We start from the raw sequence: 12,297 nt of genomic DNA on the forward strand, positions 1-12,297 counted from the left end.
AGGATCTTCCAAAAGAAGACTAGAGAGGGCTTACGATGTAATTTTTTTTTTTTTGCCATAATGGGAATTAACTTTTATTTATTTTTGTATGACTATTTCAGGATTTATTTTTTATTAAAAAATTATTTATTTTTAAAAATGATTTTTTTTTCCGTTATAGCTGGTTTACAGTGTTCTGGCAAGTTTCTACTGTACAGCAAGATGACCCAGTCACACATACGTATATACATTCTTTTTTCTCCCATTATCATGCTCCATCAGAAGTGACTAGATACAGTTCCCTGTACGACACAGCAGGATCTCGTTGCTTATCCATTCCAAAGGCCATAGTTTGTTATGATGCAGTTTGAAGCTTTCATCCAGCTTGTGCCTTAACTGCCAATTGATTTCAAGTACAGGCTGTGCCTGGCATGGACCACATATAACAAATCTAGAGCCAGGCTGATTATAACTTTAATACCATTCCTCCGTTCTCAGCTGTGAAGTGGGCAGTGTCATCCAAGCAAAGAGAAGATGAACATGCTCTGGGTCCCCCTGTCACCAACAGCCCCACATCCACAGTGTCCACCATTCCTTGAATCAAAGATGAGTGGTGTGGAGTTCCCATTATTGCTCAGTTGTAACAAACCTGACTAGTATCCGTGATGGTTCAATCCCTGGCCTCGCGCAGTGGGTTAAGGATCTGGTGTTGCTGTGAGCTGTGGTGTAGGTTGCCAGCTACAGCTCCGATTTGACCCCTAGCCTGGGAACTTCCATATGCCAAGGATGTGATCCTAAAAAGAAAAAAAAGAAAAAAAGGGGGTTTGATATCATGCGTTCAGACTGAGCCCAAGATTTCCCAAGGGTCTGGATGGAAGTCGAGGCAAAAAGGACTGAGTTGGAAAAATGACACTGTGGCATGCTGCAGTCAAAAGAATGTTTATAGTGCATCGGGCCCAATATCCTTATCGTACAGAGGGGGAAATTGAGGTCCACAGGTGGGAAAGGACACATCCAAGTCATTTGGGTTTTTGTAAAAAAAATTATAGGAGTTTCCGGTGTGGCACAGCAGAAACAAATCTGACTAGGAAGCATGTGGTTGTGGGTTCGATCCCTGGCCTCGCTCAGTGGGTTGGGGATCCGACATTGCCGTGAGCTGTGGTGTAGGTCGCAGCCGTGGCTCAGATCTGGCATTGCTGTGGCTGTGGCGTAGGCCTGGGAACCTCCATATGCCCTCAAAAGACAAAAGACAAAAAAAAAAAAGTTATAATCAGCCTGGCTCTAGATTTGTTATATGTGGTCCATGCCAGGCACACCCAGTACTTGAAATCAATTGGCAGTTAAGGCACAAGCTGGATGAAAGCTTCAAACTGCATCGTAACAATTTATAATATATATATAAACTAAAAGTCAAAACCAGAAGGACTTAAAGGTCATCCAGCCAGTCTGTCCATTCAATGGGTACCTGTCAGGCCAGTTCCCCTCTGTTACTGGGACACCTCCTGTGACAGGGCACTCACTGCTTTCAGGGCCATGTCTCTACTTTTTCTGGCAGTTGGGAGCAGAAAATTAGAAAAATCACTGTTTTATTTCTGTCTTTCCATGGCTTCCTAGTTCTATCCTCAGGGAGTGGGATTAAATCTCAATTTTTTCCTTTAATGGTCATTCCTGTGGATATTTGAGGACATCTATCATGTTTTCTATAAAGTTTTTTTTTTTTTTTTTGGCCTAGGACAAGCATCCTTTATACCTCCTGTCATTCACAGCCCGGGTCTTTCACCACCCAAACACTCTGCCCATGTTTATCCCTCTTGAACGTGTGATGCCTCAAACTGAATGCCACCTTCCTGTGGTCTAATTGACAAGAACATGTCCTTTTTTCTGAAGACTTCTGGTCTACTAATTCATCCTAAGAGCACACTGACTGCTTTCAGAATAAACCATTTAGGATTCCTTCAGTTGTAAGTGATGAAAATTCAATTGTAAGTAGCTTAAGTAAAAATGGGAATTTAATAGCTCACATAATCACAAAATTGGGGATAAAACCTCAGGTATGGATGGACCCAGGGACCCAGGAAATATCTGCCTGAGGTGTAGGTTTCTCTGTAAGTAGGCGCTCAGCTTTGCAGTTGTTGGCTCCACTGCTGGGTAAGATAAACGCCAGCCGTGCTGTCTCCGTCCATTTGGGCGGCTATAACAAAATGCCACAGACGGGGTGGCTTACAAACAACAGGAATGTATTTCTCATGGTTCTGGAGGCTGTAAGTCCGACATGAGAGAGCCGGCGTGCTTGGGTGAGGGATCTCTTCCAGGTCACAGACTTCTCATTGTGGCCTCACGTGGTGGAAGGGGCTAAGGATCTCTCGGGGGGCCTCTTTTATAGGATGCTAATCCTATTCACGAGGGCTCCACCTTTATGGCTTAAGCACCTCCCAAAGGCCTCCTCATACTACCATCTGTCAGGGTTAGGATTCTAACAGATGAATTTTGGGAGAACACATTCAGAGCATAGCATAGACCAAACTTAAATTTTCAAAGTTCCTAGTACATGGGAATAAAAGAGAGGGGGCCTCTCTATTAAATTGCTAGGGCTGCCTGAAAAAACTCTGGATGGAAATTGAGGGGCATAAATAATAGAAATAGTCTCACGGTTCTGGAGACTAGAATTTTGAGATCAAAATGTCACCAGGGCCAGAGGAATCTGTTCCATGCCTCTCCCTAGCTTCTGGCAGTTTGCTGGACATAATTGCAGTTCTCTGGTTTGTAAAAGCCTCACCCAGAGCTCTTCGTCTTTACCTGGCATCTCCCTATGTGTGTATCTGTCTGGGTCCAAATTTTCTCTTTATGAGGATGCTAATTGCTTTGTATCAGGAGTCCCACTTACCCCAGTATGATTTCATCTTAACGAATCAGATTTGCAATGGTCCTGTTCTCCCAAAAGCTCATGTTCTCGGGTATTTAGAGTTAGGCCTTCAACACATGTATTTTGAGGAGGATACAGTTCAACCCATATCAGCCTCTTTCATAAGAGTACAGCCAAGAACACCCAAGGCTGCATCTCGTGGGCTCTAATGAATCTCCCACTCATCCCAGAACTAGTTAATCGTGAATTAATTAATTAACTAATAAATCAGTGATGCCAGGACAGAAACACCTCTTTCCCTAGAACCGCTGGGGAAGCCAACACGACCCAAGCCACAGGGACTGAGAATTTAGGAGAGAAGCATCTCTTAGCAGGGGCAGAAATGGAAGCTGGAAGTGCCAAACTAGTAGACATTGGCTGAACAGGGAGAACAGAGCAAAGCTTAGCTTGGGACCCAGGACCTGGGCAAAAGCAATGGCTCCAGACACAAGCAACTTCAAGGATGCACCTGACTCCTTCCCATTAAAAAGAAATCGTGTGTGTGTGTGTGTGTGTGTGTATGTGTGGTCATGCATCAAGACGGGAAGTTGAGCTGCCAAATTGTTTTCAGTTCTTACAAGGCATCATGGAAGCCGCTTCTGCTCTCAGTAGCTTTGTGTTTTGCATTCATTTCTTTTCATATTGGAAGATTAAAACAATAGCTTCTGGTTATCATCCCACATATTATTGATTAAAATCCTTGCCTGAAGACCTTCCATCTCACTTTTCAGTGTGGCGTGATTTACTTTTCTTTTTACTCCCTGTAACATATGATTAATGCTGATCTCCGGAGTCCCGGTGAGATGAAGCTGGGTGTCAGGTACGATTTGTCAGCTTGGAAGTATAGATTATTTTATGTTTCTCGAACTTTGTGGCCAAGGGAACACAGCTCTTGATGGTTAAATCCATCCACACTTTCCCCTGGGCTATGAAATGCCAGAAACATTAAATAGCCCACTTAATACATAACCTCATTCTGTATGCTTGACTATTTTGTTTTTAATTTTTCTTCCCTTTCCAGGCTGCTCACATGAAATGGGATCAAAGAAAAAAATTATCCTCACTGGATTTTGTTAAAATATTAATAGGTTAGGGTTGACTGGCTAAATTGAATATCTTTGCTGATCTCACTTGCATGTTTAACTTGTGCTTAGGAAAATATGTTTCCTAGGTGATAACCTTTTATGTACCAGCCTGACTTCATTGAAATGCATAGAGATAAAAATATGTCACGCTCAGCGGCTATGCTATTCTTGTGTGGCACTGTGATTATTCAGATGGTAATTGACCCCCACCTGTAGACAGCTCCGATTCTGTAGTCAATCATTTCATTTGATGTTAAAATATGTGAAAGTACAATTATATAATTTACATTACAAATCATGCTGAATGCCAGGGGTCTCTGAACCGCTGACAAATGCAAAGGAATCGGGGTTGGGGGAGAGAACTCTGGTCAATAAATGAAGTGAATTACACCAGGCGAAGGGTTCCCTTTTCTTATTTGTGTCCATAACAAGAGCTTTTGTGCATGTGTCATTGAAAGAGTAGCTATGGCCTTCACTCTGCACCATAAATGGCAACGTTTTAGATGCCTTTCGAAGGATGTCTCCCTCTCTTCTGGCAAAGACTTGCTCCTCCTATTAGGTAAAGCAGGGAGGGCTTGTCCAGGCCAGAAGGGAAAGCAGAGGATCTAACAAAGGGAAGACGGCCTCAGCTCTCAGAGGTTGTGGTGGTTCCTTGGTGCCAAACCCAACGCAGGCAAGACTGGAGGACTTGTAAATGATGCTTGCATGTTTCCACACTCCAGGTCTGGGCCGTCAAACTAGAAACTTGTATTAATATTATTAGGAGTCATAGCTCTCATTTATCTAGTATGTAATAGGTGCCCAGCACTGGGCTAAACATTTTCGATACATTATCTAGGTAACCCCCTCCCCTAACATAGTCACGTGACTTGGATCTGCTCTCAGTTCCTCCTTTTCAAATGAAGAGAATGGGTACAAAGTGGTGACCGGGCTCGCCCAGGGCCATGTAGAGGCAGAAAGCTGGTGGGGGCAGAGCTGGGCTGCTGACCATCTCCTATCCTGGATCAGGCATCAAACACTTTGGGTGGCCATGCGGGACTGGAGTGGGGTGCAGGGCACCGCTTCTGCCTTAGGGAGGCTTTTGGTAAAGCAGGTGGATCGAGGTGGGAGTGGGCATTCTTGATGAGAGTGGTCCCTTAAGGAACTCACCAGCCATAGGGTTCCGATGGAGACGGAAGAGGCGCAGATGTGCAGGGAGAGGCGGTCTCCAGTCCTGCTCCAGGGCTTGGTGGTGAGTCAGGCTTCAAGAGCTCTCCTCGTAGGTCAGGGGTGGCGGCGCGATTAGGCCTCCTCTGGATGCATAATACTTCCTGCCTGAGAGCATCCAAAACCAGACTCTGGTTTCTTCTACCACATCCCAAAGCAGGGGGTCTGGGCAGTCCTGGGGGCTTCGGGCTTCCAGAGCAGGTGCATAAGTGGTCCAGGCACATGAGCACAAAAGCACCACTCCCCGCAACGTGATTTTGGGGCACTTAGAGCTGGGTTGGTTTCTGACGTGGACACCTGATCCTTGAAATGTGCTGGGAATCCTGCCTTGTTGGCTAAGAAGTGCCAGTTTGCTGCCAGTGCCTCTCACAGGCGTGGAGTCAGCTTCTGCGCCACGCCTCCTGGCAGTCCTCGAAGAGGTCATTCTGGAGCACATCACCTGGAGCAGATGCCCTCCCTCCTCGACTCTTCATCACTTAGCATCATTGCGAAGAGCACAGGCTGGAGACAAACATCCGGGTTCCCATCCCGGCTCTGCCGTCTGCTGGCTGTGAGATCTAAGTTAACCTGTTTGCCTCGGTTTCCTCATTTGTAAGTGAGGTGGATAATAGTACCCGCCTTATAGAGTTGCTCTAAGAATTAAAAGAGTTAAAATGCAAAGCACTTAGAATAATGCCTGACACATAGTAGGAGAATATGTAAAGTGTTAAATAAAATTTCCTTTGTTCTTTATGTGTTCTCTTTTCCACTTGATTGTATATGCAAACTGAATATATTTCTAATAAACTTAAAACATATACGTAACTACTAAATATTATTTTAAAGCCTGTTTATGGACTCCCTCCCAGTGGTCTGGGCATTGCATTCTCTGAAACCTCAAAGAATCAAGTTCAAACCCCGGGGCCTGGCATTCTAAGCCCCCCTAAATTGTCCCTGACTCAGCTTTGCAGCTTTGCCTTCCCTAACAACTCACTATACACCCTGTACTCAGTTGGTTGTTGGACTTAGCACAAAGTGGTTTCATAATTTTATCAAGAGACTGTACAGCCTTGTGATTAAGCACACAGCCCTTGAATAAATGACATGAGTTTGAATCCCTGTTCTGTGCCATCTTTGCTGAGTAATATCAGTTTCTCATCTTGTGTCCCAGATTTCACATCTGTAAAATGGGAATAATAACAGGATCTACCTCCTTACAGGAGTTGGGAGAATTAAGAGTTCATTCATGAGGAGTTCCCGTCATGGCGCAGTGGTTAACGAATCCGACTAGGAACCATGAGGTTGCGGGTTCGATCCCTGCCCTTCCTCAGTGGGTTAACGATCCGGCGTTGCCGTGAGCTGTGGTGTAGGTTGCAGACGTGGCTCGGATCCCGAGTTGCTGTGGCTCTGGCATAGGCTGGCAGCTACAGCTCCGATTCGACCCCTAGCCTGGGAACCTCCATATGCCGTGGGAGCGGCCCAAGAAATAGCAAAAAGAAAAAAAAAAAAAAAAGTTCATTCATGAAAGTACTTAGCATGGGGCTTGGCGAAAGCGAGTACTCTTTAAATGTGAGCTAGGCCATTAGTCTTTTGCTCACTTTTTTTTTTCTTTTGCTTTTGTATAGGGCTGCCCCTGTGGCATATGGAAGTTCCCAGGCTAGGGGTTGAATCGGAGCTGCAGCTGCCAGCCTATGCCACAGCCACAGCTGCGGTAAGGCAAGGAATCTGAGCTGCATTTGCATCTACACCACAGCTCATGGCAATGCTGGATCCTTAATCCAGTGAACAAGGTCAGGGATGGAACCCGAATCCTCATGGATACCAGTTGGGTTCATTACTACTAAGCTACACTGGGAAGTTTCCTCTCATTTTTATGTTACATAAAAATCCTTAAGCCTGCATCCTGGCCCAAAGAATGAAGCAGGGACTTCTCTGCCCAGGCTCTGGGACAAGCATTTGAGGAGCCCTTTCTCTCCTCCTGAAGACTGCTCAGCTGGGGATGTGAGGAGTTGACCCGGGAATGAGCCGGCCATTCCTCCATTCAATCAGAAACCCTGGCAACAGAAATCACCCACTGCATGAATGAGCCAGACACTCTGGCCAGGGAAAATTTCCCAGGCACTTTCCGGAGGCTCATTTTCAAAGTGAATTGAGACATTATTTTAATTAAAGTGGCAATCTGCCCCCATGAGTTTCTCGTCCCTAGATGCTCAAATGATGCCCTCTGTTTTGTCCCCTCCCTGCCTTCTCTTCCTCCTTTTAATTTCAAGCCCATCAGAAGGCCAGTTTACTAAATTGGCTTTAATGGAAATTTAGCCAACACAAATAATAATGAAATGTAAAATTATTCCTTAGCTAATGAACAGCCAGTGGCTTTGGGGTTAATCGTTTGCTTCTGGTGTCAGCTTATTTATATTGAAATAGAATTGTAATAGGATTCCAAGCTAAAACTGTTTCATCTTCTTGATCATCACCTACCTTAGGGTTTATTCCTTATCATTTGTCATTGTTTAGTAATTGCTCTTACTTCGGATTGACTTGTGAATTAATTAATTACCTAGTTAAACTTGAGTGATCTTTTGCATTAAGAGATGGCAAACTTGTCTTATTTTTACCTTTGCATTGTGCTTTTATTTCAAAGCTCCCTGTACACACAAACATCTTCTTTGTTGATTTTTTCACATTATATGGTCACCTTGATCAGCCAGGAATCAAGCTAGAAACGCATTTTCCTTTGCTAGGACCCAGTGTCCCCATTTTAAAAGGTGGTGGTGGGGAGTTAGATCACTAGATCAATGCTGTTTAAACCTGTGGAAGTTCTTCTGAAGATATTGCTGGGGGAATCGGGAGACCAGGGATCAGGTACTCATTTGGAAGAGAACTGTTCATCCAAGAAGTTCTCTCTTTTAATGGACTCGGTAGCCAAGGGGGTTGGGGAGGGAGTGGGATGGACTAGGAGTTTGGGGTTCGTAGATGCAAACTGCTGCATTTAGAATGTTTAAGCAATGAGATCCTACTGTACAGCACAGGGAACTATATCCAGTCTCTTGGGATAGAATCTGATGGACAATTGCATGATAAAAGGAATGTGTATATATCTGTATCTATACACATACACACACGACTGGGTAACTTTGCTATACAGCAGAAATTGGAACAACACTGTAAATCAACTACAATTTAATAAAAAACAAAAAATTAAAAAAAAATTCTTTCTTTTAAAAATAGATTCCTCCCCCCCAACCCCGGGTGAGTCTTCACTTGGAAAAAGCGAAAAAAGAGGGAGGTGAGGGTTTAAATAAAAAAATGTTTAGACTATGGACCAAATTTAGGGTTCCCAAATTTGGCTACGTCAGAATCACTCAAGCTCTTGTAGTACAACAAAAGAAAAAAATAGAAAAATTAAACTATCAAAACATCAGTGCATCACAAGACACCATCAGCAGAGTGAAAACATAACCCATAGACGGCAATAATATATCTGATAAAGGATTAATACCCAGAATATATAAAGAACTCCCACAACTCAACAACAGAAAAAAAAATCAAAAAAGCTAAAAAGATTTGAATAGATATTTTTCCAAAGGAGATATACAAATGGCCAAACACATGGAAGGATGCTCAATATTCCTAATCACTGGAGAAATGCAAATCAAAACCATAGTTAGATGCTACCTCATACCTAAATACCTCTGAGGATGATGATGAAGATTAAAAGACAAAATACATGGAAGTATTTAGCACAGTGATGTCTATATAACTTATTAACATATCAACTAATTCTCCAAACACATACTGAAAACTTGCTGTGTGCCAAATAAGGGACTAAGCACTCTGGGTTATATGTTCTACCACTGCATTTGCAAGAGGGCTGGGAAAAAGGTTAAATGATACTAAAAGATTAAAATGTTTAAAAATAGGAGTTCCCCTCATAGCTCAGTGGTTAATGAACCTGACTAGGATCCATGAGGACTCGGGTTTGATCCCAGGCCTAGCTCAGTGGGTTAAGGATCCGGTGTTGCTGTGAGCTGTGGTGTACGTCACAGACGAGGCTTGGATTCCGAGTTGCTGTGGTTGTAGGGTAGGCCAGCGGCTACAGCTCCAACTGACCCCTAGCCTGGGAACCTCCATATGCCACACGTGCCCTAAAAAGACAAAAAGATAAAATAAAATAAAATATTTTAAAATGGGCTGGTTTCTGATGACTGGCATTTGTATCAAGCTGTGCTTAATTTTTCCTCATCTACAAAGAGCAGGATATTGAAAACAAAAAAAAACAGAACAGCTTTATTTTTCAGTCTTTAAAATTGTTCAGGGAGTTCCCTGGCGGCTCAGTGGGTTAAAGATCCAGCATGTCCTGCTGTGGCTCGGGATCAGTCCCTGGCCCAGGAACTTCCCCGGGCCCCAGGCATGGCCAAAAAATAAAATAAAATAAAATAAAATAAAATAAAATAAAATAAAATAAAATAAAATAAAATAAAATAAAATAAAAAAGAGGCCATTCAGATCCTAAACAACCTGGAAGTAAAGTTAGCACTGGCCATCCTGGATGAGGATTGCTCCCATGATACCCATCTGGAATTCACTAGAAGGCCAAACCAAGGCGCTTTACCCAGGCTCCCACTGCAAAGCAGAAGTTGGTTAGACTATCTAAGCAGAAGTCAGGACCAGCCCAGCAAAGCTGCCAAGTGTTTTGAGCTGTGACATCAGAACCTGAAGGGGCCTTTGGTGTCTAGTTCAACCACTGCATCCTCTAGCTGGGCACTCTGAGACCTGGAAAGGACTTAGGGCACAGAAAGGGGTGCATATGTGACATTCTAATTGTCTGCCTTTGCACCGGCCCCTACTGAGCCTCTATCCCCTTGTGGGGCCTCTGCCTCTCCCATCCTCAGCTGACCTTCCACCCAATCCGTGTTAAAACTTACTTTTCTTTGGTCCTGCTCCTTATAACTGTTAAAAGTGATCAAAGAAGAGCTTTTAGGTGAAACAAACAAACTTGAACACTCCATGAAGTGGGCGTCTCTGCCCCCAAGGGTCCAGAGAACTGCAGAATGGTGTGGAAGGCAGGGAGCTTTTATACGGTAAAAAATAAGGAACAAGGAAGAGACTGAAAACAGAAAAGGAACAAGCAATTAAGTATAGAGCCCGAGTCGGCTTGGCATCTGGGTGCTGGCTGACCGGATAGCCTGTGCTTCTGGTCAAGCAGAGGCTTTATGGGAACACAGAAGTTGTCTGAGTTTCGCTCTGCTGACCTGGCACCCTAGGCAAGAGTTGCTCCATCTTAGGTCTAGAAAGTTGCTTCAGCATAATGCCTGCTCCTTCTGCCATCACATGAAGGGTGAATTGTGATCTTAATGGGAACATTTGTACACTGCGGTTGGCTGGTTGGAAGAGCTTTCTCAGGCTGAGGACCCCTGATTCCTCAAGTGGCCCCATGTAGGAAGCCCCTGCTTTTCCCCACAATGCACTGCTTCACAGCCAGGCTCGCCCTGAGTCTGTGAACAGCTGTGGATCTGGAAAGGAGGCCCCAAAGATCTGCAAGTGTTTAGCAAACTTCCCAGATACAGATTGCCCTGCTGTCCGAAAGTACCACATTTCTATGAAAACTTCTCTTAAGCTGAAAGGGCATAAAATGAAGAAGCCATTATGTCGTGACACATCTTGCTAACAGATGCACAAAATACATCAAGACAAAGCACAGATGCTCACAGACACTGTTCAAACTGGCAGCTTGAGGCTGAGATGCTACGTGTAGTTCCTGGGAAGGAGCTCTTGCCATTCTGGGTGCCTCTACAAAGCCTCCTGCAAAACAAAGCCTGACCGCTATTTTCACTTCTCACTTTTTTTTTTTTGGTAAATCTAAAAGCCCTCTTTGAATTTCTTTTGGCTAGTGAAAACAGGTACTAATGTAGTTAGTACCTAAAGGAGAGGTAGTATGGTGGTATAACTTTAGAATAGTGGGGGATACCTGTACCCCTTAGCATGCTTTCACAAAGTGGGGGGGGATTGCTAAGCCCTTTCCTTGGAAATTGCAATTCAGTGGAAACCGGGACTCGGAATGCTGAACAGCATCCAGGTGACGTTAGGATTTATCCAGCAAAGTCAATATTTCCTGCCTCTCCTTTCTCTGTGGAGCGTGCAGATAAGAAAATTGAGTCTCAGAGATAGGAAATAATAATTTCAGGTGTGGAAAATAGTTCTAGAGCCCACCTACCTTTTTAAAAATAATTTATCGTTGTCCTCAAAAGCTTGGAGGAAGACCATAAAAGGATAACCGTTCCTTTGTCGTTCACAACCTTGACCGTGGAGCAGCTCTTTCTCATCTCATCCTCAGGATAATCATTGTCATTTTCCTTTGGCAAGGGCTTCAGAGTGACCCCACCCCGTGAGTCCTCTGTAGAAACACCCCCTGTGTCAGTTCACAGAGAGAGTAACAGTGTGCCTGGGAACAAATCTCTCCTAAAGTTACAAAAGAAAAGCATCAGCCTCTAAATATATCCACCATGATGAGCCTTCTATTTTTGATCCATTGTTGTATGGCCTGAGATCCCCAGCTATTAGGGTGCTAAGCTTTGCTGAAATTAGACCGGAGATATTAAAAGCAATTAATGTTCTTCCCCTTTGTTTTTATGTATTTATTTTTAAGTTTCACAATGCAATTACTTAAGGGGCTTTCAGGAGAAATCCCGAGAATTATTTTCAATCAGCAGAATGAAAACGTCCCCTTCTGTGATTTGGCAAATAAACAACGGGGAAAAGTGACCCCTTTCTACGGAGCTGTGTACTATTCATTAAGGGCTAATTGCTGTGGTCTCTAAATGAAATACGGCAAACTGTTCCACCTCGGTGCCAGTTTGTTTAAAATCTGCAAAAGCTTTATTATTAACACTATTTAATTATGAGAATGTCAGCCATGGAGAATTCCAAACGCACACTCTCCCTTCATCATTAGTAACAGGGCAAAAATGAAACACTTTCAACAATGAAGGGTTCATATTTCAAGCTTATACAGTAGCTGCTAAAAGGCTATACTCAGAAAATCAATTTTATTAAAGTCCTTCCAGCACTAAAGGGACTTGCATGCAACTAAGCAATTTTAAAAACATGTCCAGGAGTCGCGACTTTTTGATTCATGTTTTTAGTGGG

General features: G+C 43.6%; 1 long non-coding RNA gene across 1 annotated transcript; it reads right to left on the reverse strand.

Moving 5' to 3' along the window:
* LOC110260951 lies at positions 1,688–11,599 on the reverse strand. Its single transcript, XR_002344582.1, has 2 exons — positions 11,366–11,599; positions 1,688–5,804 (listed from the first exon to the last, which is right to left on the reverse strand). It is a non-coding gene; the product is annotated as an uncharacterized LOC110260951 (long non-coding RNA).

This window comes from Sus scrofa, chromosome 6 (assembly GCF_000003025.6).
Source record: "Sus scrofa isolate TJ Tabasco breed Duroc chromosome 6, Sscrofa11.1, whole genome shotgun sequence".
Taxonomy (NCBI): Eukaryota; Metazoa; Chordata; class Mammalia; order Artiodactyla; family Suidae; genus Sus; species Sus scrofa.